General features: G+C 46.1%; 1 protein-coding gene and 1 pseudogene across 3 annotated transcripts in view; one reads left to right on the top strand and one right to left on the bottom strand.

The window, feature by feature from the left end:
* The window catches only part of TMEM45B (transmembrane protein 45B), a 47,910-nt gene extending 40,659 nt beyond the window's left edge, over positions 1-7,251 (bottom strand). Inside the window, exon 1 of one of the 3 annotated variants that reach the window (XM_070065549.2) lies at positions 7,117-7,251. The gene's annotated coding sequence lies outside the window, so the exon portion shown is untranslated. Of the gene's footprint in view, positions 1-7,093 lie in introns of all 3 variants that reach the window. The other 2 variants (XM_002708356.6, XM_070065544.2) reach the window with 2 other exon arrangements.
* A 5,121-nt stretch (positions 7,252-12,372) lies between these two features.
* LOC127486153 (cbp/p300-interacting transactivator 1 pseudogene) lies at positions 12,373-13,019 on the top strand (annotated as a pseudogene).
* The last annotated feature ends 12,893 nt before the right edge of the window (positions 13,020-25,912 follow it).

Raw genomic sequence — 25,912 nt, 5'->3', positions numbered from 1 at the left:
GAATTGATGATGAACTCTGAAAAAAAAAAAAAAGCAATAAAAGGAAATAGAGTGAACAGTAGCAACTGTTCACTCCAGAGGGAAAGAAAAAAAATTGATGAGGAAAGGCGGGGTAAAGATCAGGATCAGCCCCTCGCCTGAGACGGGCATAATATTTACACAGTCACAACAGTGCAAACATGCCACTCACATATCCAGATGGGCACGGAACTATCAGGAAAGGGAATTGAGTGTGAAGTGGAATGATGAGGTGTAAACCTGCTAAACTCAGCCTCCAAGGTAAGACATCAGTAGATGTTATCCAGAACTACAAGAAAGAAATGTTCCTACCAGCATGGTGTTTAGGGACCTGCGAGGAACTAACAGAGATACACCAACCAAAGCATTAAAAGAAAGGAGGCAACTCAGCAGAAACCTTCTAGAACTAATGACTTCTAAGATAAGGCGTTGATTTACATTGACCAAAGTGGGAAATAACAAAAGAAAGGCGGACACTCAAGCTGAAAAAGAAAATGTAGGGGGTGGATATTTGGCCTATCAGTTGACACTGGGGTTGGATTCCCAGCGCTGGCTGCAGCTTCCTGCTAATATGGACCTTGGGGGCAGGGAGGGGGGTGGGCAGCAGTGATGGCTCAAGTAATTGGGTACCTGTCACCCACATGGGAAACCTGGACTGTGTTCCTAACTCCTGTCTTTGGCTCTGGCCCAACCACTGTAGGCATTTCTAGAGTCAACAAGCACATAGGAAATCTCCCTCCATTTCTGTCCTCATCTCTCTGTTTCTCAAGTAAATAACTAACTAACTAAATAAACGTTTGGGTTTTTTTTTTCTTTAAGCAAAGAAAATGAAAGTGCCTCTCCCTAACTTCTCCAAATCCACTGTGTCTCAAAATCTCATCCTACAGCCAACTGCATCCGGATTCTCTGGAGTCTGTCTGCAGTCCAGATGTATAGACCATCCTAGACCCATGCCATCATTCCTTGGTTCCAGGACCCCTCCCCCACCAACACCCAAATCCACAGATACACCGGTCCTTTATGTAAAATGGCATAGAATTGGATCATGGCCTGTGGACTTCCTCATTTAAAATGGAATCCCTACCACAGTGTAAATGCTATGTGAACTGACATCATACTGTTCAGGGAAGAAAACCCTGTACATTTTCCATATGGGTGCAGTTTCTTTCCCCTGAACATTTCCAATCTGTGGCTGATACAATCCATCCACGTGGAATCCAAGGAGGACCAGCCATGGTCAGCATTTCCCCAGGTGGGACCCAGATGCTACAATCAAAAGATGATTCCCCTGGACTCATTGCACTACAGTTTTTGGTACAACAAAATCCATGACTCACAAAACCTGCCATGGCAGGCACTGCGAGCTGCCAAGCACGTGTCCCTTTCTCCCCCTCCCTTATGAGTGAAAGTCCTCTTTTGTTGCATTCACAACGTGTTCAACTGTGACATTAGGTTTTCTCAGGCTCCTCTGGCAGCTGGCAATGGCCGTGTGACGTGCGTGTAGTTCTGGCCAATATGATGTAAGAAGTCTACCGGGTGCAATATCCAGGAAAGCTATTAGGTTTTTAAAGACTTATTTATTTACTTAAAAGTCATAGTTCCACAGAGAGAGAAGGAGAGGCAGGGAGAGAGAGAGAGAGAGAGAGAAAGAGAGAGAGAGAGAGAGTCTTCCACTCACTGGTTCACTCCCCAATTGGCTGCAACGGTCAGAGCTGTGCCGACCCACAGCCAGGAACCAGGAGCCTCTTCCAGGTCTCCCACCAGGTGCAGGGGCTCAAGGACTTGGGCCATCTTCTACTGCTTTCTCAGGCCACAGCAGAGAGCTGGATCGGAACTGGAGCAGCCGGGACTCGAACCAATGCCCATGTGGGATGCTGTCACTGCAGGTGGTGGCTTTACCTGCTAGGCCACAGCACCAGCCCCCGAAAGCTATTATTATTATTTATCATGAAACAGAACAGACTCAGCTGGTGCCTGCCTTCCGCACTTCCTCCTGCAGAAGCACAGAGAACTGAGAGCCAGACAGCCGTGTTCTGGAACTACTTTCCCAGCCTTGGACTCCCCACCCCCAGTCTTTACTCGTCTGAGGAAAACACGCTGCTTCCTTGCTTAAGGCACTGCTGATACCTGCACCCGAATGGAATGCTCATGTCATCACATACTTGTTCAAACCTTCATTGGGCATATATGAGGGGTCTTGAAACAAGTTCGTGGGAGGGGTTGGCATTGTGGCATAGTGGGTAAAGCTGCCACCTGCAACACTGGCACCCTAAACGGGTGCCAGTTTGAGCCCCAGCTGCTCCACTTCTGATCCAGCTACCTGCTAATGCACCTGGGAGAGCAGTGGAAGATGGCCCAAGTTCTTGGGCCCCTGCACCCAGGTGGGAGGCCTGGAGGAAACTCCTGGCTCCTAGCTTCAGCTTAGCACAGCTCCAACCTTTGGGGCCATTTGGGAAGTGAATCAGCGGATGGAAGATTGATCTCTCTCTCTCTTTCTCTCCCTCTCTCTCTTTAACTCCTCCTTTCAAATAAATAAAATAAATCTTTAAAAAATAGTTTATGGAAAATACATATTATGATAAAAAACTACTCATGGATTTGAGAATTTTTTTTCACTAAAATAAACTTACTGGGGTGGGCATTTGACCTACAAGTTATATGCTGCTTGGGGCACTCACATCGCATATCAGAGTTTCTGGGTTTGAGCCCCGCTTCTCTCCTGGTTCCAGTTTCCTGTTAGTGCACACCCGGGAGGCAGCAGGGATGGATGGCTGTAGTACTTGTGTCCCTGCCACCTACATGGCAGTCCTGGATGGAGCTCCTGGCTCCTGGAATCAGTCTGGCTCATCCCTGGCTGTTGTAGGCATTTGGAGAGAAGACCAGAGGATGGGAGCACTCTGTGTGTGTATCTGTTTGTCTCTGTCTCTCTCCCTCTCAAATTAATAAAATAAATTTAAAAATTAAAAAAGCTTCTCATCTTTTAATTCCATTTTCCATTAACTTTTTGAGGTACCCTTGTATTGAGCACATGACGCTGAGTGCCTAGATGCAATGACATAGTAGGCCAGCCAAATACAGCACTTCCTCTGAAGGAAAGCAGAATACAGTTAGAAAAGATGGATCTGTTGCTACACTGGTCCCAAATGATGGTTTGACTTCAACTTTACAGTGATGTGAAAGCAAATCACACTCAGTAGAAGCTGCACCTGGAGTTTTGAAATTGGGTCTTTGCCCAGGCCACGCTCAGTGGCCCCATCCTGTTTGGTGATGCTGAGTAGCGCCAGAGAGCATAGCTCCCAGTCAGCCCCCTGGTCACAGCAGGAGACAGCCCACCCTGCACTGTGTGCTGTGTTCCTAAGCGGGGATGTTTGGCAGGTTGGGCGTATTAAATGCGTTTTTGGCTGATGATACTTTCAATGTACAATGTGTTTATTGGGGCATGACCCCATTGTAAGTCGGGGAGCACTTGTTTTTGAGCCCAGGGTTCAGGGACACTATTGTTGGCTGTCACAGACCTCAAAGCAATAGCACATTTCACAACAGTCACTTGATTTGTATGTTTAGGAAATTCCCAAGGCGCCACGTGCCAGGAGAGCGATGTTTGAGCAGTGTGGGGGCTAGAACGTAGCAGTCATTCGGTGAAGCAGGTCTGCTGATAACATGGGGAACTTCCTTAATTTTTCCTAAGCCCAGTTGTTTTTTTTTTTTTTTTTTTTTAATACTACAAGATTGGACTTGGTAGCCTGTAAGCCTTAAAATATTTGTTGTGAACACACTGAATGAGCAAAGGTGGGCATAAAATATGCCAAAACAGAGTGTTTCTAAATTTTAGGTTCTAAGAGTTTTCAAACAGAGGATGTATAAAATACATGTTCAGGAAATGGCATCACAATCCCCTATGCAAAATTAAATGTACAAAAATATGTTGGAGGGAGCTATGGAGTTCTGGAAAAAATTCTGGTTTGAGTCCTGGCCCTGCTCTCTGAGCGCTGAGCAGTCCTGCACAAGATTCACAATGTTTGTTTCCTCATTTCCGTTTTTATCTTATTTAAACATGTTTATTTATGTGTGAGGATTGAGAAAGAGAGAGCGTGAGACTTTCATTTGCTGGTCCACTCCCAAATGTTTGCAACAGCTAAGACTGGACCAGGTAGAAGCCAGGATCCCCAATGTGGGTGTCAGGAACCCAATCACTTGAGCCATCACCCTCCAGGCTCTGCATTAGCATAAACTGGAGTGTCGAGAGGGCCTGGGAATTGAACCCTGGTCCTGTGATGTGGAACATAGGCATCTTAATGGATGTCTTAACCATTAACATAGGTAGGCATCGTAACGGATGTCTTAGCCAGTGATAAATGCCCAGCCCTTTATTTTTAAGTTTATTTAAAAATGCACTACCAAAAGCAAGACCAAACACGTATCTAAGCACTACAACCACTTCTAACACTACAAGAAGCTGTAACTGCACACCTAATAATCGCCTATTATCTAAGGATTTTGCTAATTTGATCCTGGTGCCCCCTATTTCATCAAGAAATAGAAACAACTACTTGACACAATTAATAATTAAAAAAATGTACAAAGGCTCTCATTTTAGTCACCAAAATAATACATTTGAGGGAGATATGCAAAAAAAAAAATAAAAAATAAAAATAAAAATCAAGGAACCTGGCACTGAGATCCTGGTAGGATCGCCCAAGAACATCCAGGCATGTGGGTCAGGCTGCAGCAATGGCTCCGTTTCCCCGGGTGGACAGTTGTCTCTGAACCCCCCCGCTGCCCAGCATCACCCCCATGAGGGGAGCAGGAGCTGCAAGGCCACCGGGAGAGGTCTCCCCATGCCAGCTCCCTGAGCCCTGGGCGCCGGTCTCCCCTGTATGAAACAGGGACACTACTATCACAAGGTATCACTTTGTGGTCAGCAAAGTCTGATGATGGTCTGATGACCATCAGGCTAGATGATGGCTTGGAACTGGCAATGGGACTGCAGGGGCCGTGGAGGGCAGGCATGTGCCTTGATAGATTCCGTTGAATTCTGCGTCACTCACAGGAGACTGATGGATCTCTTGACTAGGACACCTTGTAACCATTTCATGCTTAAGAGAGCAGGTGAGGGAAACAGAGCCGCTAAATTCGAATTCCCTCTCTGCTTGTTTCTAGTCCCAGGGAAGGTTAAGGGAGGGAGGGTGGAAGAGCAGTGGCGCTTATCTGGCTTCTGTTTGTTTGTTCATCTTCAATATGGTCTAATCTTGGGAATAGTCCTGTGTTTGCTTTCTGACCTGTCTTTGGGGCAAATAGAGCTAGCAAATGTGTCCACTTATGATGACACACAAGTGACTTCAACTCCCTTACCCACAATAAAAGTTTTGCAACAGCAGGGACTTTGACTATGGGAGTGGCCTCTGCCCAGGGTCAAATTGCCCTAACCCATTTCAACAAGGAAGTGCCATTGAGGAAATCAGTCAATCCTTTGCTTATGCCAACAGAGGTAGTATCTGTAATTTGAATAACAAAACCCAGCAGTTGATGTTATCTTGAAGATGGTGAGGAGAAAATAAGTCTTTTCCTTTTACACCCTCCTCCCCAGCCTTTGCCAAGCCCTGCCTCAAAATGCCACTTGATGAGCATAAGCCAGACCCCCTAACGCAGGGGCCTACGGTGGACTGAACTGGTACCCAAAGTGAGACTCAGTAACTCAGCCTCCCCCCTAGAAGCCACCAGCCACCAGCGGGCTGAGTACAAGGACACTCATGGTTTGGGGAGGGGTAATCAGAGGTCCTGTTTCCATTATCCACGGAAGAAGCAGAATAAAATATCACAGCTCTTTGATATGGAGAAAACTGAAGTCTTAGCTCCAGCAGAACAAATAATGAACAACCAGAGAGAATGCTTTACCTGCTACCTGTCTCTGGCCACCCCTACTCGTAAAACAGAGAGTTCAAGATTCAATAAAACCATGGTGTAATTCCATATCTTTCCCAGAAATTCCAGGAACAGAAGGTGCCCAGATCATCACCATGCCAAGAAACTCAGCAGTCAGGAAGCGGCGCTCGCTCAGGGGCACTGGCGAAACAAGGGTTTTCCTTCTGTTTCTCCCCGCACATAATTTCTCACCGCACCAAACCTAGGTCAGAGCGAGCGTGGCGCACACAGCTGGCTGGAAGAAAAGTACGTGCTTCTGACGAACTATAAAGCACACCACCTGTCAAAGTGAGTGTAAAACTACAGGGAACCTGCAGCGGCTCTCCCTGTAGAAAGAAGGCCACGCACTTTGCGACAGGCACAGCCCTGCGGGTGGGACGCAGGAGTGTATGGTGCGGGTGGGACGCCGCGCCCGCGAGGAGGAGAAGCCAGACCCCAGGGATCGGCCCGGGAGAAGGAATGTGATGGAAATGACCCTTTCCGCGGTTTCCCGGAACGGTGGTCTCTCCTCCTACATTTAAAAAAATGATTTCTATTTAATCAAGCGTAGGTTTCGCTGGATGCAACGCAAGGCTTCCGTCCAGGGCCAGACCCAGCTCCCAGGCGCGTTTCTCTGCACCCAGACGCCGGCGCGGACGCAAACCGCGGGTCCCGCTGCCCACCTCACCCTCGGCTCCCACAGCGCTCTCCACCCAGCGCTCTGTGACAGGAGCTCCATCGCGACTTCGAGGGACTTTCTCAGTCGCCTCGGGTTCTTAGATTCCAGCAAAGAATCTGGTTCGCCTGTTCGCTGTGGGAGCTCCCAGGAGGGGACCGCGGGGGTCCAGGTGCGCACAGGGACGCGAGCAAGCTGACAAGGACCCGCCGTCTCAGAGACCAGCCGTTGCCGCGGGCAGGTGGGATGGAGGCCTCGGGCTTCACCCCTGCAGCCCACCGGACAGCGCCTCGATCCGACTCGTCGGGGACACCCGTGAGTTCCAGGGACTCCGACTCGTGGGACGCGCCCGCTCGCCAACCCCAAGGGACTTCCGCGAAACCAGGGCCCTCGGGTCCCCTCCGCCTCTCTCCACTTGACCGCACCTTCTCGTTGGCGCGCCCCTCCCCCACCGGCGTCCCCCCGCAGAGGGACCCCCCCCCCTTCCGTGCATCTCACCCGCTCCGAGTCCCCGAGCTCACCGCGGGCGTCTGACCTGCTGTGTGTGTGTGTGTGTGTGTGTGTGCGTCCTCAACCGTCCGCAACCGGAGCCAAGCAGCAGTGCGGTCACCCAGGAGCAGGTGCAGGCGCTGCCGCCCTGCCGGCCCCGCTCCGCCCCGCCGCGCCCCGCCCTACTCAGCCGGCCTCAGCTGCCCAGGCCGTCCTCACCCCGATCTCTCCCCTGCCCCTGCCTGCTCCCGCTGCCTGGCTCGGCCTGCGTTTCGCTCCTAGCTCCTCACCCCCTTCTTTCCCCCTGAGTCGTCCCAGGCCCAGGTACATCCTAGGGTGTGTGCTTCAGCAGAGAACGGTTCCCTGGTGGCCAGGTGGACTGAAACCAACCGTGACCTCCGACGCAACCACAGGCCCTCCTGGGCTGCTAGGGCCACCACCGGAACACACTGGACGGGTAGCCTGGAAGGCCATATCCACCCCACTCCCCCAAAATCGTTGCCCAGATCCATGCTATGTGCTTTCCACCTGTGTTTCTTCTGGTAGTTTCATAGCTTAGCATCTTAGATGTAAGCCTTTAATCCATCTTGGGTTGATTTTTGTATATGGTAAGAGATAGCGGTTTATTTTCACCCTTAAAGCAAAACAAACAAACAAACAAAAAAACAAGTAGGATTACATTAAACTGAGACTTCCTCACCACTAAGGAATCAACAGAGTGAAGAGATAGCCCACAGTATAGGAGAAAATATTTGCAAATTGTGCATCTGATTAGGAGTCAATGTCCAAAATATATAAGGAACGTGAACAATTCAATAGCAAGAACAAAAAAAATCCTATTTTAAAAATGGGCAAAGGATCTGAATACACTTTTCTTTTCTTTTTTTTAATCTTTTATTTATTTATTTGAGAGGTAGAGTTACAGATAGTGAGAGGGAGAGACTGAGAGAAAGGTCTTCCTTCCATTGGTTCAATCCCCAGATGGCCGCAATGGCTGGAGCTGTGCTAATCCAAAGCCAGGAATCAGGTGCATCTTCCCAGTCTCCCATGCGGGTGCAGGGGCCCAAGCACTTGGGCCATCTCTACTGCTTTCCCGGGCCACAGCAGAGAGCCGGATTTGAAGTGGAGCAGCCGGACTTGAACCAGTGCCCATGTGGGATGCCGGCAACGTAAGTGGAAGATTAATCTATTGTGCCACAGAGCTGGCCCTTTCTTTTTCTTTCGTTCTTTTTTTTTTTTTTTTTTTAAAGACATACAAATGACTAACAGGTAAATAGAAAAAATGCCCAATATCACTAACCATAAGAGAAATGCAAATCAAAACCACAATAAGATATCACTTCACACCTGTTGCAGTAGCTATTATATATAAAAAGATAACAGAAGTAGATCTGTATGTAGAGGAAACAGAATGTTTATAGAACGATGGTAGGAATGTAAATTAGCATAGCCATTATGGAAAACAGCGTGAAGTTTCCTCAAAATATTAAAACTAAGATTACCAACTAATCCAGCAAGCAAGCCTACTACTGGGCATTTATTCAAAGAAGATGGGGGACCAGCACTGTGGCATAGAGGGTAAAGCCGCCACCCACAGTGCCAGCATCCCATATGGGCACTGGTTCTAGTCCTGGCTGCTCCACTTCCAGGCCAGCTCTCTGCTGTGGCCCAGGTAGGCAGTGGAGGATGGCCCAAGTGCTTGGGCCCCTGCACCCACGTGGGAGACCTGGAAGAAGCTCCTGGCTCCTGGCTTCGAATCAGCCATTGCAGCCATCTGAGGAGTGGACTAGTGGATGGAAGACCTCTCTCTCTCTCTCTCTGTCTCTCTGTAACTCCGTCTTTCAAATAAATTAATAAATCTTAAAAAAAAAACAACCAAAAGAGATGAAATCAATATGTCAAGGAGATACTTGCACTCACATATTTATTGGAGCAACAGCAAAGACATGGAAGCAACAGACAGACAACGGAGGTGCCCGTCGATGGATGAATGGATAAAGAAAATGTGGTCTATACACACAATGGAATGCTACTCAGCTGTAAATAAAACCAAAATCCTGTCATTTGGCTGAACCTGGAGGACTTCATGTTACATGAAATAAACCAGGCAGGGAAAGATAGATACCACATGGTCTCACTTCGGTGGGATCTCAACAAGTTGACCTCATAGTATAGAGTGGCATGGTGGTTGGGTGTGGGTGTTGATCAAAGGCTGTATACTCGCTGCAGGTAGATAGAAGGCAGAGGGAAGTCCAGAATGGGCCAATTTACAGAGAAAGAAAGTAGATAAGTATTTGCTCAGGCCTGGGGGTTTGCGGCAGTGGCGCTTATCTGGCTTCTGTTTGTTTGTTCATCTTCAATATGGTCTAATCTTGGGAATAGTCCTGTGTTTGCTTTCTGACCTGTCTTTGGGGCAAATAGAGCTAGCAAATGTGTCCACTTATGATGACACACAAGTGACTTCAACTCCCTTACCCACAATAAAAGGAGGATAGATAGAGATGGAAGAGAAACAGGGAGTGACTGCTAATGGTTATGGAACTTCCTTCTCGGGTAATGAAAATGCTCCCAAATTGATGGTGATGGTTGCACAACTCTGTGAACATACTAAGAACCACTGGATTGTACTCTTTAAAATTTTTTAAAGATTCATTTGAAAAGTGGAGTCACAGAGGGAGAGAGAGAGAGAGAGAGAGAGGTCTTCCATCCTCTTAGCCTCCAAATGACTGTAATGTCTGGGGCTGGATCAGGCTGAAGCTAGGAACCAGGATTTTTTTTTCTGGGTCTCCCACGTGGGTGGCAGGGGCCCAGGTACTTGGGCCATCATTCAGTACTTTCCTACGGCATAAGCAGAGAGCTGGGTTGGAAGTGGAGCAGCCAGGACAGAAACCAGAGCCCATATGGGATGCTGGCATCGCAGTTGCTGGCTCCATACTGTACTCTTTAAATGTGTGAATTGCAATATACGCTAATTACATTTTAATAAAGCTGTCTCAAAAAAAGCAAAGGAAGTAGCTAAAACCCCAGTCCCCAGCCCTGCAACTCCTCAGCAAAGGCAGGCACTACTGGTACGTCCAGGACAAGAATCCAGTTCTTCTTGTTTAAAGTTGAGGCTATCTTTGTTATATAGTCCATTCATTCATTCATTCATTCATCCAATCTGCCATGTCTCATACGGTAACAAATCTGACAGGTGCACACAGTTCTAGGTGCTGGCAGTAGAGCTGAGCCTGCCCTGGGAGGAGCCTACTTCCTACTGAGAAGCCCATGATTTCTTTGCAGTATCCAACCTGCTACAAATACTTTAGATCTGTAGCTATGATCTTTATACAATCTGTAGCTGCTGCTCACCATTCCCCACAGACATCAGAAGACCAAGAGCCAACGTGCTATCTCAGCCCTACTAATAAGCACCACTAAGCCTGTGCAGGATGGGAGGAAGTTAGAGTTGAGAACCCGAGGTCTGGATTTCTAAGTTTCATTCCATTTTCAGCTCGTTCCATTGTCGAGGGCACGGCAATCCAGAAAACCTTTGTGGAAGAGATGATTGTGTTCGGTTTTTTAAGGCCAAGGACACACATGAGCAATGTGAAAGGGCTTGAGATCCCCAGTGCAGCTTCTTTTGATAAAATAAAGAACTCATCTTTTCTATAAAGTCAAAGAGAGGCACTTAGGAGGATAAGGCCTTTCCTGCATAGAAGAGAATGAGTGGGAGCTGGTAGGCAGGGTTAATGGCCACCAGGCAGTGCCATCTGTTAAAAGGATAATGGAACCCAGCACCTTAGAGGGATAATGCATCGGAGCTGGGAGGGCACCTTTTAACATCACCAAAGAGGAAGCTGTGAGAGTGAGCTGGCTACCGAGAACAGCCTCTCCCAGGTTGACAGGCACGAAGGACTCACCCTACAATCAGCTCTGAGCAAGTGCTGGGGAGAGGTCATGTGTTGAGGAAGTTTCCCAAGCTGATGGGAAATTTATTAGGTGCTCAGGAACTTCCTTCATCACCTGCCCTCACCCTGCCCTTACCCACATCAGTGTTCTGAAGTGGATTCTCCGGCTCCCTCTACGGCTTTCTTTTTAGTAAGGTTTTTGCTCTAAGGCAAAGATCATAAAAGCAGTGTGTCGCCTAGTAACTGCATCATGACTTTTAGATAGAGATTTTTTTTTTTTTTTGACAGGCAGAGTGGACAATGAGAGAGAGAGACAGAGAGAAAGGTCTTCCTTTGCCGTTGGTTCACCCTCCAATGGCCGCCGCGGCCGGCGCGCTGTGGCCAGCGCACCGCGCTGATCCGGTGGCAGGAGCCAGGAGCCAGGTGCTTTTCCTGGTCTCCCATGGGGTGCAGGGCCCAAGCACCTGGGCCATCCTCCACTGCACTCCCTGACCACAGCAGAGAGCTGGCCTGGAAGAGGGGCAACCAGGACAGAATCCGGCGCCCCAACCGGGACTAGAACCCGGTGTGCCGGCGCCGCTAGGCGGAGGATTAGCCTAGTGAGCCACGGCGCCGGCTAGAGATTTTTTTTAATACTAAAAAGTTAGAGCTATGAGAATTATCTCAAATTATAATATCCAGGTGCTAGGAAAAACCAGCCTTTAAAATGCTAATTTATCTTTTACCTAAACTATAAAAATGACCTAAATCAAACATCATCAACCAAATAGTCACCAAATGGCCAATTATGAAATAAACCATAAAATAATACAATATTATAGCCAATAATTATTATCAAACTATTTTAACACAACAGTGGAGCAAGTTAGTGTCTAGAATTAGATCTAATTATATGTGGAATTTACTAGACACACGATGGCTTTTCAATTCTTTAGGAAATAGTTTATTTTGTACATGTTGCTAGTATGTCAAAGTACTTCAGAAAGTTCATGGAAGTGGCTGGTGCTATGGCTCAGTAAGTTAATCCTCTGCCTGCGGAGGCTGCATCCCAAATGGGTGCCGGTTCTCCCAGCTGCTGTGATCCAGTTCTCTGCTCTGGCCTGGGAAAGCAGAAGATGGCCCAGGTGCTTGGGCTCCTGTACCCTGGAAGAAGCTTCTGGCTCTTGGCTTTGGATCGGCGCAGCTCTGGCCATTGTGGCCATCTGGGGAATAAACCAGTGGAGGGAAGACCTTTCTCTGTCTATCGCTCTCACTGTAACTCTCTCTCTCAAATAAATGAATAAATGAATAATCTTTAAAAAAAGTTCATGGGAAAATGAATTAAAAGATCCATTTAGGGGCACCACTGAGCTGCCGAAAGGAGGTTCAGTCGGCCCTGCTGCCCTCCCGCAGCCCAGTGCTGAGGTGCTGTTCCTAGCGAAGACGGACAGGGCAGAGGAAGGCACAGCACCCTCTCAGGCTCTCTCACAACAACTCCAGCTGGCAGCACCACCTCGGGCCGGTTTATCCAACTTCTGCCAAGGCTCGGAGATGCCAACTATGTCAAGGCCTGCACTGGCTGTGAAAGGTGGCACCAGCAGCCATCCTGTACTAGCCCGGAGTGGGGAGGGGGCCTCAAGGCCAGCGGGGCTCCCACTGGTTCCTCAGAATCTCCATCTCCAATGGGCTCTCCTACTGCTACCCCTCCCTCTAAACCCCCACCCTTCAGTGTGCACCCCACCCCTCACCTGCTAGCCAGTATACAGCTGCAGAAACGGAATAGCCAGTATCATGCGGTGGCTGCCACCACTCCGGGCCAACCTGGGGAGGCAGGGATCCTGCAAAACTGGGGGTGTGAGGCTCAGGCAGGAGGAGCGGAGTCACTCTGTCCTGCTGCTGCTGGTGCCCAGAGCCCTGCTGTCATTGATTCTGACCCAGTGGGTGAGGAGGTGCTGCTGATGTCGCTGGTGGTGGAACTGGGACTGGACTGGGCCGGTGAGCTTCCGGAGCTGTGGCTGGGGCAGAATGAGTTTGACTTCACTGCAGACTCTCTGTCTGGTTGCTGATGCCAAGTGCCCCTAAAGATGGAAGAATAAAGCCACCAATTCTGTTGCAAATAAAAACAAAAGTTACTTGCAAAGAGAAAAAAACCATACATTTATTTTGGTGGAAAAAATTGACACTCATGCACATTTTTTTCCATAATATAAATTTCCATGAACTTTTTGAAATTCCCTCATAACTGATTGTTTTATGGGAAGAGTCTATCATGGAGTTACTTATTGTCTAATCTCCCCTTGGCCATTGTAACACTAGTTAGAAACATAGTCAAATAATTACTATTTTTCCCAGTCTGCCTTTGAGCTAGGACAGGTTATATGACTAAGCTCAGGCCAACGGGATGGGTGTGGAATTGTTATAGGGAATGTACAAGGAGTGTCCTGAAAGGGATGGGGTTTGCCTATCTTGTCCCCTCCCTTTCTGTCTCCTGCCAACTGGAATGTGGACATGAATGTGAGCCAGTGCTGAGCCATTGTGTATCAGTGGCCTAACAAGAGGACAAAGGAAGGCTGGGGTCTTGGGTGTTATCAGCAATAGTCTGATCCAGCTCTCTGCTATGGCCTGGGAAAGCAGTAGAAGATGGCCCAAGTGCTTGGGCCCCTGCACCCAAGTGGGAAACCCAGAGGAAGCGTCTGGCTCCTGGCTTCAGGTCGGCACAGCTCTGGCCATTACAGCCATGTGGGGAGTGAACCAGAGGATGGAAGACCTCTCTCTCTCTCTCTCTGCCTCTCCTCTCTCTGTGTAACTCTGACTTTCAAATAAATAAATAAATAAATAAATATTTTTTTAAAAAGATGGGTTACACAGAAATCTAAATATACCAGTCACTTTGCCTAGTGACCACAATTTGGGGAATCGACTGTACAGACCTAAGAGGTTATAAGAATTTTTAAAATTTTTATTTATTTTCATTTAAATTGAAAGGCAGAAAGAGAGAGGGGGGAGATGGCTTTCATTTACTGGTTTACTCCCCAAATGCCATCCAATCGCCAGGACTGGGCCAGGCTGAAACCAGGAGCTGAGAACTCAGTCCAGAGCTACCACATGGGTGGGAGGGACCCAAGTTCTTGAGCCACCACCTGTTGCCTCTTGGGGTGCACATTAGCAAGGATCAGTGGGTAGCAGAGGTGAGAATCCAGGTACTCTGAAGCTGTCCTTCCCCTATTGAATGGATACAATGTTCTCCCCTCAGCCCCATTTTTTAAAAAAGATTTATTTATTTATTTATTTATTTATTTCAGAGGCAGAGTTACAGAGAGACAGGAGAGACAGATCTTTCAACCGCTGCCTCTCAAATAAATAACTAAATCTTAAAAAAAAAAAAAAAAGAACTTACCAATGGAGTCATTAGTTAAAGGGCTTTTCTTTACTGAGAGTTTTTTTCTTTTTTTTTTGGACAGACAGAGTGGACAGTGAGAGAGAGAGAGAGACAGAGAGAAAGGTTTTCCTTTGCCGTTGGTTCACCCTCCAATGGCCACTGCAGCCGGCGCGCTGCGGCCGGTGTACCATGCTGATCCGAAGGCAGGAGCCAGGTGCTTCTCCTGGTCTCCCATGGGGTGCAGGGCCCAAGCACTTGGGCCATGCACTGAGAGGTTTTTGATTACTGGTGCAATCCTCCTAGTCTATTCAGATACTCTATTTCTTTATAAAACAGTTTTAGTAGGTGGTAGTTGGGTACGTTGTCTACTTCATCTAGATTATCATCTTAGTCCACTTGTGCAACTATAAAAAATGCCTGGGACTGGATAGTTTATGAAGAATAGAAATTTCTATTTTGCAGTTCTGAAAGCTGGAAAATTTACCACCAAGGCCCTGGAAAATTTAGTATCTGGTGACGGGGCTCCTGCTTCTGCTTCTGCTTCCAAGGTGATGCTTTGCTGCTGTGTCCCCTGGAGGGGAGAACCTTGTGTCCTAACGTGGCAGAATGGGTAGATGGGGAAAGCAGGCGAACTCCATCATCAAATCCTTTCAAAGGACACCTCATCCCATTCACAGAGGTGGAACCCCAATGACTCACTTAAAGCCACACCTTTAATAACTGTTTAATGGAGATTAAGTTTCAACATGAATTGTGGAGGAGACAAAACACTCCAACAATCACAGTTATCCAATTTGTTGCAAAATTATTCATGATACTTGTCTACATTACTTTTCATTCTTGTAGAATCCATATTAATATCCTCACTTTCAATTCTGGTGTTAGTAATTGGAGCTTTCTTTCTTACTCAATCTACCTACAGATTTGTCAGCTTTTTCAGTATTAAACTTTTCAAATAATTAATTTTTAATTTTGTTGATTTTCCCTAATATTTTTGTTCTATGTCTTGTTTCTCTCTACTGTTTATTATTTCTTTTCTTCTGCTCTCTTTGGGTTTACTTTCTTCTTCCTTTTTGAGAGCTTTCTATTTCTTTTTAATAAGCATTTTCAGCTAAAAATTTCCCTCCCAAGACTCCTTTTTATGATCTTCTGGGTTCCCATTCTCATTCATCTCCAAGTATTTCCTAATTTCTCTTGAGATTTCTTCATTGCCCCATTTGGTGTTGAAGAATATGCTGCTTCATTTCCACAAATGTGTGGCGTGTTCAAGTTCTTCTGTTATTGATTCCTAACTTCATTCTGTTTTGGTAGGAGTTTTTTTTTTTTTTTTAAGATTTTATTTATTTATTTGACAAGTAGAGTTACAGACAGTGAGAAGGAGAGACAGACAGAAAGGTATTCCATCCGCTGGTTCATTCCCCAAATGGCTGTGATGACCAGAGCTGGGCCGATCCAAAACCAAGAGCCAGGAGCTTCTTCTCAGTCTCCCATGTTGGGCCATCTTCTACTGCTTTCCCAGGCCACAGCAGAACACTGAATCAGAAGTGGAGCAGCTGGGACTAGAACTGGTGCCCTTATGGGATGCTAATGCTACAGGCAGAGAATTAATATACTGAACCACAGCGCCAACCTCAGAGAAGATACTTTTATGTAACATCTATCTTTTTAAGTCCACTGAGTCTTGATTTATGGTCTACCCCAGAGAATGTCCCTTGTGCACCTGAGAGAACCTGTTTTGTTACTCTTGAGTGAATGTTCTGTATGTCTCAGATCTAGATAATATATATTTTCTTTTCTTTTTGCTCAGTTATTTCATAATAATGAGAACACAGCACACATACATAGTCTTAATTTCACGTGTGCCTTTCATGTATGAGTGTAAAAGGAAGGTTTGGAAAGTGACCTTGGTGACTGCATAGGAATGACCCTGGACAGGAGTGGGGCAGAGCAGGGAGTGTTGCCTTGTTCTCGAAAGGGTGCTGCAGGGGGAGCTGGGATGAGGGTGAGGTGAAGGAATCCAAACTGGGTGGAATTTGAAGACTCCCTCCATCATGACTCAGAGCTGAGCAATGGGGATTGCAGTTCATTCTACGAAAAACATGGGATCCTTGTAGAAGTTGTACCTCCCACTCTATTGCAGAAGGTTCGGCATGGGCTGGCCCTGGGAGGCCTGCGTGCTCACGGCGAATACACACAGCACCTCTTGGGCAACACTTCCATGTCCTCTCAGCCCCACCTCCGATGTCAGTCACCCTGAGCGGCTCATGCAAGTTTTCACAGGCTTTGTGTGGGTGCAGCCAGTGAGAGCTTCCGGTCCGCGTGGATGGCAGATCTCCTGCGGTGTGCTCTGGGGCTTCTCTGGGGCTTCGCAGGAAGTAGAAACTTGAGTGGAACCTGCTCAGAGGTCACGAGTGTGCTACTGGGAATCTTAGGGGAACCAGTGCATAGATGCCTCGCCTGTGGGCAGCCACAGGTAGTCACTCCCTTTGTTTACACTTAAACATATGAATGGAGACTTTCCGGCACAGACAATTAGGCTAGGGGAGATTCCTGGAAGAGGCAGGAAGAACCTAAACCTTTCACAAGAGATGATACAGATAATCAGTCACACCTGTAACCTTCATTTATCACCTAAGTGTTTTTATTGTAACCTTAAGAGCCGTTTTGATATGTAAATCTTTTGTGCTCCTTCTTGTAAACAACTGGTCATGTTTAAATACTACTGGATTTATTCAATAAACGAGCCTTGATCAGGACTTGTCTTGGCTCCATTCTTTGCGTCCTTGTCCCCGCATTCCCACTCTCTGTTTCAGGAAGACCCAGTTCATTGTGCCGCAGGCCGGCACACTCGCCCACTTATGCCCTTAAGCAGATAATTCCAAAACATTTTACAAAGCTCCCCACTCAGTGCCACTCAGAAGAAAAGTCCTGGTGGCCAACTTGTGCCTCCCTCCTTGCTGGTGATGGTCCCGTGTCACTTATTCCTGCTTTCAGGAGCCCCCTTCCGGGGACTCTGCCTACACACAAGGCTCCTTTCTCCTGCTCTGACTTGAGGAAATCTAATAGACAGGAGTTTGTCCAAAGGATACAGGAGCTAGCTTGCAGGGACATCCTGTGTCAAGTTGGGACAAACTGGAAGTCTGGTAGCATACCAACAATTTATAAAAACATACTGGATAGATGTAAAAGCATGAATTCATTAGGACAATGAAAGGGGAAAGATAAATAAAATGAAACGAATTATATGCTTTTGGAGGTTGCTGGGGTACCAACGAATTGTCTAGAAACTAGTCATTAAAGGGAAACAAGCACTTAGCCTGCCTTGCTGATATGAACTGTGTTATCAGGAAAACGAAGTGGCCTTAAAGGATGGAGGAGAGTTTTGGTTTATTGGAAAGTTCTAGCCCATAAATGCATAATGAATTGTAGAATTAGAAAATTGCCATTTGGGAATTCCTAATGAGACAATCGGTTGAGGTTATGATTACTGAATAAAATAAATCTAATAAGGGATGTGCAGGCTTCCACACTGAAATCCGTAAAGCAGTGTGCAGAGAATCTGAAGGCCTATGTGGAGGCAGGAGGCTGCAGCACGTGCGGGTATCGACAACTCGGCATGGTAAAGATGTCAATCCTTTCCGAATCGATGCATCGGTTCAATGCAGCCTCAGTCAAACACGGGGGACTTCCTGTGTGTGATAAACAACAAACTGAGTTTAAAATAAGCATGGAAATGGAAAAAGGATTATGAATTGTTAAGATAAGCTTGAAGAAGAAGAACAAATCCAAAGTACTTATGTTATCAGATAACAAGACTAACTACGAAGTTGCAATAACCGAGGTAGGCGGGAGTTGGCATAAGAATAGACCAATTAACCAAAGGAACAGAAAAAATAGCCCAGAGAATGACTCATAAGTATACAGTTATTTATATCCTTATATATGTATATGTATATGTATATGTATATGTATATGTATATATGTAACTCATTTAGTTTAATGATTAAGACCCACATCCCACATTAGAATGCCTGGGTTCAATTGTCAGCTCTAGTTTTTGACTTCAGCTTCATGCCAATGCAGAGCCTGGGAGACAGCAGTGATGGCTTAAGTAACTGGATTCCTGCCACCCATCTGGGAGTCTTGGGAGGAGTGCTCAGCTCCCAGCTTTGGCCTAGACCAGCTCCAGCTGTTGCAGCCATTTGGGCACAGAAGTGAGTGGGAGCTCTTTCTCTCTCTCAAATAAGTAAATCAATAACTTAGAATAACACACAATGAGATAAGAATATAAGTATCCCAATAAAAATGAATTTGAGTGACAATATCGGGCAGCAGCAAGGTTGTGGGGCTGCTTATGGACGTGTAATCTGGTTAAGACCACTTTGGGCCTGGTGCTGTGGTGTAGTGGGTAAAGCCACTGCTTGCAGTGCCGGCATCCCAGATAGGTGCCAGTTCAAGTCCTGGCTGCTCCACTCCCAATCCAGCTCTCTGTTAATGGCCTGGGAATAGCAGGGGAATATGGTCCAAGTCCTTAAGCCCCTGCATCCACATGGGAGACCTGGAAAAAGGTCCTGGCTCCTGGCTTCAGATTGGCCCAGTTCTGGTCATTGTGGCCATTTGGGAAATAAACCAGAGGATGGAAGACCTTTCTCTCATTGCCTCTGCCTCTCTGTAACTTTGCATTTCAAATAAATGAATAAATCTCTAAAAAGAAGACCACTTTGAAAAACTATTTGGCAATATATACTTAGTCTGAATAAATATGTATGAGGGCACTTCAAAAAATTTATGGAAAAACAGAATTAAAAGTATGAGTTTACTTTGGTGCAAAAATATTTTTATAATGTCTGGAAAGTGTGGAGAAATTCATTTCAAAATAATTTTTTGCAACATGATCGATTTATATTTTTAATTCTATTTTTCTCACAAACTTTTAAAAATACTTTCATGTATGTATACTCTCTGATCCAACCACTTCAACTTTTAGATATATATCCAAAGAAATGAGTTCAATTTATTCCACAAAGGCACATACAGGAATGTTCAAAGCAATATTATTCATCAAAGCCCAAGCTGGAAAGAATCCAAGTGTCACCAACAGCAGAATGGACAAATTGTACATTTATGTACTTGAATACTATTCAAGGATAATGAGCACACTACTCCAGATACACTGATGTGATGATCTCACAAAATAGCCTTGAGTAAAGGAAGAAAATGAGTATAAAAAAAAAAGCAAAATCATCCATACAAATGAGCACCTCCTCTGTGACCCCACTTATGTGAAGTCTAAAATTAGGCAAAATGGTATCAGAAACCATGGAAGAGGTTATTTTGGGAGAGCGTGACTGGGGAAGAGCTTTGGTCCGCTAGGGATTTTCTTATGTCTGTTTAGGGCAGAGTTGAGTTTACAATAATACAGATTTCCCGTGTGCTCTCTGTCCCCACAATCACCACAATCATAGATCCTCCCCTTTATCAATACCTTCCACCAGAGAGATATACTTAACATTGATGAATCATCGTTGACACATCATTATTATCCAAAGTCCAAATTCTACATAAGGGTTCACTCTTGGTGATGCAGATTCTGTAGACTTGGAAACTTTTATAATGACAGCTAGCTGCCATGAAGGTATCACACACAGTTTCACTGCCTTACACACCTTCCATGGAAGCAATGCAGTTTGCAGTCATGTAGTGTGTAGCCTTTCAGATGGGCTTCCTGCACTTAGCAGTACGCACTGAAGTTTCTTTCATGTCTCTTCCTGGCTCATAGTGCAGTTCTTAGTACGGAATAGTCCATCATCTAGCCACATCACAGTTTATCTATCTACTCAAGAGCCCACGTTTGGGCAATTATGAGTGAAAGCTACTATACACATCCATGGGTGGGCTTTTGTGTAGACGTGGTTTTAATCAGTTTGAGTAAATACCAAGCAGGATGTTTGCTGTATCTTTGGTAAGAGTGAGCTGAGTTTTGCCAGCAACTTGAAAACTGTTTTTCAAAGTATCATTTCAGATTCCTACCAGCCATGCATGAGGGTTTGCTCCGTATCCTTGCTTGCCCTTGTTGTCAATGTTCTGGATTTTGGCCATTGTAACAGGGATGTGGTCGTTTCTCATGGTCATTTTATTTTATTTTTAAAAAAGGTTTATTTATTTTAAAGGCAGAGCAAGAGACAGAGACAGAGGGAGAAATGAGAGAGAAGAGAAAAGAAGAGAAAGAATGGAAGGAACGAGAAGGAAAGGGAGAAATCTTCTCTCTCTGTCTCTGCCTCTCAAACAGATCAATCTTAAAAAATATGAAAACAGAGCCAGCGCCGTGGCTCAATAGGCTAATCCTCCACCTTGCGGCGCCGGCACACCGGGTTCTAGTCCCGTCGGGGCGCCGGATTCTGTCCTGGTTGCCCCTCTTCCAGGCCAGCTCTCTGCTATGGCCCAAGAGTGCAGTGGAGGATGGCCCAAGTGCTTGGGCCCTGCACCCCATGGGAGACCAGGAAAAGCACCTGGATCCTGGCTCCTGCCATCGGATCAGCGCGGTGCGCCGGCTGCAGCGGCGGCCATTGGAGGGTGATCCAACGGCAAAGGAAGACCTTTCTCTCTCTGTCTCTCTCTCTCACTGTCCACTCTGCCTGTCAAAAAATAAAAAAAAATATGAAAACTAAAAATAATAAATGCATCATAACCAAATTGGCCTATCCCAGAAATATAAACTTGGCTTAATATTAGAAAATCAGTCACTATAATTCACCACAATAACATATTAAAAGAGAAAAATCATTGTCACAATAAATACCTTTTGAAAAAGTCTACAATAATTCATGATTTTTGAATATTTGTTTATAGATAGGAATAGAAAGAATTTTCCTTAATCTCATGAAGGTTCCTTAATCTCATGAAGGTTACCTACAAAAAATTCAAAAATGCTATTCTTAGTAAAGAAACATTAAAAACTTTTTTATTTGATATCAATACAAAGATGTCAAGTATCACATCTATTCAGTATCACACTAAATGTTCCAGGAAAAGTAACAGGGGAATAATTTTTAAAAAAGTAAGGATTTTGAAAAGAGGAGTAAAATTACCACTATTCATAGATGATATGATTACATACATCAAAATCCAAAGAATCTACATTGTATTTTTTAAAAGATTTCTTATTTATTTATTTGACAGATAGAGTTACAGACAGTGAGAGGGAGAGACAGAGAGAAAGGTCTTCTCTCCGTTGGTTCAACCCCCAAATGGCTGCTACGGCCGGAGCTATGCCGATCCGAAGGCAGGAGCCAGGTGCTTCCTCCTGGTCTCCCATGTGGGTGCAGGGGCCCAAGGACCTGGGCTATTCTCCACTGCCGTCCCGGGCCACAGAAGAGAGCTGGACTGGAAGAGGAGCAACTGGGACTAGAACCCGGCACCCATATGGGATTCTGGAGCCGCAGATGGAGGATTAACCAAGTGAGCCATGGCGCCGGCCCCTCTCCATTATATTTTTAGAATTAATAAGAGTTTACCAAAGCTACTGGATACAAGATTAATACTCAAAATCAACTGTTTCATTGTATAATAGTAATAAAATTTAGAAAATAAAAATTATACAAGATACCTCTTAAAAAAGCACCAAAATATTAATTGTATGGTAATTAGATCTAACAAAATGTTAAATTTATGAAGGAAATTATAAAAATTTTATTTTAGTATGAAAAATCAGAAAAGACTTCAAACATTGTTCTGTGGAAGAGACACTTAAAAAAACTTTTTATTTATTTGTTTTCATTTATTTGAAAGTCAGGAGACAGAGAGGTCTTACATCCACTGGTTACTCCTCACAGGCCTACAACAGCCATGGCTGGGCCAGGCTGAAACCAGGAGCCAGGAACTTGGTCCAGGTCACCCATGGGTGTAGCAGGAATCCAAGCTCTTGAGCCATCCCCTGCTGCCTCCCAGGGCGCACAGTAGCAGGAAGCTGGATCATAAGCAGAGATGAGACTCAACTCCAGGCCGTCTCCTGGGACGTGGGCCTCCCAGGCAGCCTCCTAACCACCATGACACATGCCCACGCTAAAGAAGACACTCTCGGTGAAGAATGTGGGATAACTTTCCATAGTGAAGACGTGGCTTCCTATAGCTGTCGTAATTACAGTGTGGTTTTGGCAGAGGATAGACAAACTGACAAGAGAATGGAACAAAAACCAAGAAACAGACCTGTGCGTGTAACTTAACTCCTAACTCCACGCTTAACTCCTAACGAAACTCTCGGCAGACAACTGGGAAAAAATGGACTTCTAAATCACTGGTATTGGGATAATTGGTGATCCACATTTAACAAAGAAAGAAAGTTGGACCCCTACCTCGCACAAAACACAAAAACCGATTTCAGATGGATTATAGGCCTAAATGTAAAAGGCGAAAGAACAAAGCTTTAAGATTATATTAGTCATCTCCCACTCCTTCTCTTGCTTTCTTAATTAAATTTTGTTAAAAGATTTATTCATTCGAAAGGCAGAGTTACAGCAAGAGAGGACGAGGAAGAGGAGGAGGAGGAGGAGAGAGAGAGAGAGAGAGGTCTTCCATCCACTGGTTCACTCCCCAGATGGCCACAATGGTCCGAGCTCTACTAGGCTGAAGCCAGGAGCTAGGAGCTTCTTTCAGGTATCCTACATGGGTGCAGGGGTCCAAGCACTTGGGCCGTCCTCCGCTGCTTTCCCAGGCTGTTAGCAGGGAGCTGGATTGGATGTGGAGCAGCTGGGATTCGAACTGGTGTCCATATGGGATACCCTCATTGGCGGCAACAACTTTACCCACTGTGCCATAACGCCAGCCCCACAATTAAATTTGAAAGACATCAAGTGAGACCGAGCAAGGAAGGGCTGTGTGTCAGGGTTGACAGTGACCCAGAGTGGATGCTGGGGCCCACTCCTGGGTGTGGGTGTCCAAGTGGGAGAGGCTCAGGCTGCAGTGTGGAGCCCATGCGGTGTGAAGAGGACCTGTGTGTCTAGGAAAGGGAGAGCAGGGAGCCTCCTCTGAATGTCAGGGCCTAACTTGAAGAAGCAGGCCTCTGTCTTGGGGGCCACCTGGTGTAGAATGCTGGCGCCCACGCCGTTAGGAGGTTGGTTGTCCGCGTGGGAATGTGGCCAGTGTGTGGTCTTTGAGGTTGAGTGGGTGGGGAATGTGCCCATTTTAGGGCTGTCTGGCATGAGTGGCAAGGCCCAAGCCAGAGAAGGAGTCAATCCACTCCTACAGGAGCTGACCTGGCAGGGGGTGTTAGAGACTCAATGGTGGGGAGGAGGCTTCTGCAGAGGTGACGCAATGGAAGCATCAGTGGGAAATTGGGTACAAACAGGAGATAAATAAGCAAATATCCTAAGGATGATAGAAGTCAGTCACTGGGCGCCTGCACTCACATGGGAGACCCAGAAGAAGCTCCTGGCTCCTGGTTTCGGATCAGCCCAGATACAGCCATTGTGGCCATTTGGCGAGTGAATCAGTGGATGGAAGATCTCTCTCTCTCTCTCTCTCTGCCTCTGCCATTCTGTAACTCATCCTTTAAAATAAATAAATAAATCTTAAAAAAAAAAAAGAAGAAAGGTGATGGATGATTGCCTGAGCCTGACTGGGAGTAGGGTGTAGAGATTGACAGCAACTGGGTAGGGTGAAACATTTGAGGATGACAATTCTAAAACTGCATTGTGGCGATGTTTGCAGATCTTTATAAATGTATTAAAAATCCTTGAGAGGGCCAGCGCCGCAGCTCACTAGGCTAATCCTCCGCCTGTTGCGCCGGCACCCCAGGTTCTAGTCCCGGTCGGGGCGCCAGATTCTGTCCCGGTTGCCCCTCTTCCAGTCCAGCTCTCTGCTGTGGCCTGGGAAGGCAGTGGAGGATGGCCCAAGTGCTTGGGCCCTGCACCCGCATGGGATCAGCTTCGGATCAGCGCGGTGCACTGGCTGCAACGTGCCGACCGTAGCGGCCACTTGGGGGGTGAACCAACAGAAAAAGGAAAACCTTTTTCTCTGTCTCTCTCTCTCACTGTCCACTCTGCCTGTCAAAAAAAAAAAAAAAAAAAAAAAGTCCTTGAGAGGCTGGCGCTGTGGGATAGTGGGTTAGGCCACTGCCTGCAGTTCCAGCATCCCCTTTGGGTGCCTGTTCAAGTTCTGGCTGCTCCACTTCCGATTCAGCTCCTTGCTAGTGCACCTGGGGAGCAGTGGGCGATGGCCCCAGTGCTTGGGCCCTGGCACCCATGTGGGAGACCTGGCTCCGGACTGGCCCAGCTCATTCCGTTATGGCTGTTTGGGGAGTAAACCAACGACTGGAAGACTCTCTCTCTCTCTCTCTCTCCCTCCGTCTCCCTTCCTCTCCCTCTCCCTCTCCCTCTCCCTCTCCCTCTCCCTCTCCCTCTCCCTCTCTCTCTTTCTAACTCTGCCTTTCAAATAAATGGATAACTCTTTAAAAATCCTTGAATTGTGCAGTCATGGTAGGTGAATTCTATTGTATGTGTATCTTGACAAAGGTGTTAAAAATCATAGCAACAATAAGTGAACAGTGGAAAAGTTTCGATGAAATAAGATAGTTGAAGCTGGGTGATGATCAGTAGCAGTTCATTTTTCACTTTCTTTTGCTTTTGCATATGTTAAAATGTTTGCCCTAAAATAGTTTTTAAAAGCTGCAGGCTGGCAACTCATGACAAGTGCCTCGGGTGATTATTGATGCCATAAATAAGAGTGTCAATTGTTAAATCAACAACAGGAGTCACGGTGCACTTACTTCCCATGTAGGATCTCTGTCCTTAATATGTTGTACTATGTGAATTAACGGTATAACTAGTACTCAAACAGTACTTTACACTTTGTGTTTCTGTGTGGGTGCAAACTGTTGAAATCTTTACTTAGTATATAATGGGATGGGAGAGGGAATGGGAGATGGGAGGGTTGTGGGTGGGAGGGAGGTTGTGGAGGGAAAAAGCCACTAAAATCCAAAAGTTGTACTTTGGAAATTTGTATTTATTAAATAAAAGTTTAAAAAAAAAGTTGCAGGCTGACTTGTTATATATAAATAAAGTTTGAGAACTTACATTGTCTGATTTTAGAATTTAATACACTAACGAAGATAGTGTGGAATGGGTTTAAAGATGTCCATATGGATCTGAAAGCCTGGAAATGAACCTTGATATTTATGCTCAACTGATTTTAGGAGAAGGCAATTCAGTGGGAGATTCACAGATAGCCAAGTGGAACAGAAAGAGTTCACATAGACCTGTTTCAATAACCTCGATCTATAAAAGTTGGTAAAGTTGCTACCATAGATCAGTGCTCAGTAGATGGTCCACAAATAGAAAAGCAAGGGACCAGTGTTGTGGCATAATGGGTTAAGTTGTGGCCTGAGCCACTGGCATCCCATCTGGGTAATGGTTTGAGCCCTGGCTGCTCCACTTCTGAGTCAGCTCCTTGCTAATGGCCTGGGCAAGCAACAGAAGGAGAGCGAGAGAAAGAGAGACCAAGAGGGAGAGAGAGAGAGAGGTCTTCCATCCATTGGTTCACTCCCCAGATGGCTGCAATGGCCAGGGCTGAGCCAATCTGAAGCCA

This window comes from Oryctolagus cuniculus, chromosome 1 (assembly GCF_051225735.1).
Source record: "Oryctolagus cuniculus isolate XC-2025 breed Fujian yellow rabbit chromosome 1, ASM5122573v1, whole genome shotgun sequence".
NCBI lineage: Eukaryota > Metazoa > Chordata > Mammalia > Lagomorpha > Leporidae > Oryctolagus > Oryctolagus cuniculus.
Note: the sequence above shows the minus strand (reverse complement) of the source record. Positions and strands in the feature narration are given on the sequence as shown.